Raw genomic sequence first — 2360 nt, 5'->3', positions numbered from 1 at the left:
CCATCTGGGCCATTACTTTTTGACGAAGAAATCGATCGTACAGTTCGTAGAAACTAAAAAAAAATAAGGCACAGCTTAAGATACACGGAGAACGAGCTAGAAGACAATACTCAACCCCCAACCGAAAAGATGGCTGAAAACCAAGGCAATCAGCTACCTCCTGCAATCGCGGTTAATCAAAATCCTACTCTACACACTATGTATGATTATGCTAAACCTTCTTTATTAGGAACTGAATCAAGCATAGTTAGACCTGCTGTAGCTGCAAATACTTTTGAATTAAAACCTAACACTATTCATATGATACAACAATTTGTTTAGTTTGATGGTTTGCAGGATGAAGATCCCAACGCTCACTTAGCAAACCTTCTGGAATTTTTCGATACATTTAAAATCAATGGCATTTCTGATGATGCCATTCGTCTTCGGTTGTTTCTCTTTTCATTGAGGAACAAAGCTAAACAGTGGTTGAACTCATTACCACGAGGGTCAATTACTACTTGGGCACAAATGACCAAAAAATTTTTACTAAAATATTTTCGCCGGCTAAAATGGCTAAATTACGCCATGATATCTCTTCTTTTGTGTAGATGGATTTAGAAACACTTTACGATGCATGGGAGAGATACAAAGACAATCTGAGAAGGTGCCCTCACCATGGGTTACCACTTTGGCTCCAAGTATAAACATTCCACAATGGTCTGAATCCTTCGACTCAGCAAATGGTTGACGCAGCTGCTAACGGAACCATCAACAATAAAACACTGGAAGATGCCTATGAGTTTATAAAGGAGATGTCACTGAATAACTATCAGTGGCAAGTCATGAGGATAAAGCCAACCAAAACATCTGGCGTTTATAACGTTGATTCGATCACCATGCTCTCTCATCAGGTAGAACTTTTAAATAAAAAGATTGATGGTTTTCTTAGTTTTTCATAGGTTCACCCAATAATGCAGTGCGAAGCAAGTAGCGGTGGAACAAACCATTCAGAATACCAACCTTATGGCCACAACATCAGCAATTACATTACATGGGTAATAATCCTCGACCTCAAAACAATCCTTATAGTAACACTTATAATGCAGGTTGGAGGAACCACCCCAATTTATCGTGAGGTGGTCGGGGAAATCAAAGACTACAACATCCTCCGGGCTACCAACAACCACCATACCAACAGGAAAAGAAGCCAAACCTTGAATACATGCTCTCAAAGTTTATTTCGATGTTGGAAACTCATTTTTAGAACACCGAGACAGCACTTAAGAATCAACAAGCGTCGATCCAAGGGCTCAAGACTCAGATAGGCCAGCTTTCCAAACTAATCTCTGAACGACCACAAGGTAGTTTGCCAAGTAATACTGAACCTAACCCAAGGGTGTGCTCAACACAATTAATATTCAAGATGGCGAAGGAGTCATTGAGCCTGAACCAGAATCGAGGCAAGAAACTGTGGTAAGCAAAGGTCAAGGTGAGGTAGACTATAATAAAAACAAACCAGTGACTGTCGAATATAAACCTCATGCGCCATACCCCAACGTGACAAGGAAAGACCGCTCAGATGAACAATTTGGTAAATTCCTTAAACTCTTAAAAAAATTGCATATTAACTTACCGTTTATTGAGTCTCTATCGCAGATGCCAAACGCAATGAAATTTTTAAAGGAGCTTTTAGCAAATAAGCGAAAGTTGGACGAGATGTCGCATGTGGAGCTGAACGTAGTTTGCTCTGCCATTCTCTAAAGTAAGCTATTGAACAAACTAAAAGATCCAGGGAGTTTTACGATTCCTTGATTAATTGGTAGTTTAGACATTAATTTTGCATTGGCTGATCTAGGGGCTAGTATCAACGTCATGCCTTACAAAATGTTTAAGCAACTAGGTCTCGGGAAACCCAAACAGATTAGGATAAGCATTCAATTAGTAGATAAAACTATAAGATTCCCTAGAGGTATTATTGAAGATGTGCTAGTTAAAATTGATAAATTTATATTTCCCGTTGACTTTATTATTCTAGACATAGAAGAGGATAGCAACACTCCCTTAATCCTAGGAAGGCCCTTTTTAGCAACTGCTAAAACTATCACTGATGTTGGCACAGGTGAACTCACACTCCGGGTGGGAGATGAAACAATTACCCTTCAAGCTCGCAATTTTGGCAACAAATCAGGGATTGAAGGTAATTATTTAAACCATTCTGGTAAAACTAACAATATGGTGCAACCTACTTTGCAAAAAATGAGTCTGAAGGAAGCACACGAGTCATTCTCAAGCAATAGAAGAGGACCTGTTCATTAAGATCGAAGACTACAAATTGAGGAACTCGATGAATGGCGGACGCACAAACAAAGACCACTCGA

At 39.3% G+C, this 2360-nt stretch overlaps 1 non-coding gene across 1 annotated transcript; it reads right to left on the bottom strand.

The window, feature by feature from the left end:
- Nucleotides 1–557: 557 nt before the first annotated feature.
- LOC121206538 (small nucleolar RNA R71) lies at nucleotides 558–664 on the bottom strand. Its single transcript, XR_005901585.1, has one exon. It is a non-coding gene; the product is annotated as a small nucleolar RNA R71 (small nucleolar RNA).
- Between the last annotated feature and the right edge of the window lie 1696 nt (nucleotides 665–2360).

Source organism: Gossypium hirsutum, chromosome A01 (genome assembly GCF_007990345.1).
Source record: "Gossypium hirsutum isolate 1008001.06 chromosome A01, Gossypium_hirsutum_v2.1, whole genome shotgun sequence".
NCBI classification, from domain to species: domain Eukaryota; kingdom Viridiplantae; phylum Streptophyta; class Magnoliopsida; order Malvales; family Malvaceae; genus Gossypium; species Gossypium hirsutum.
Note: the sequence above shows the minus strand (reverse complement) of the source record. Positions and strands in the feature narration are given on the sequence as shown.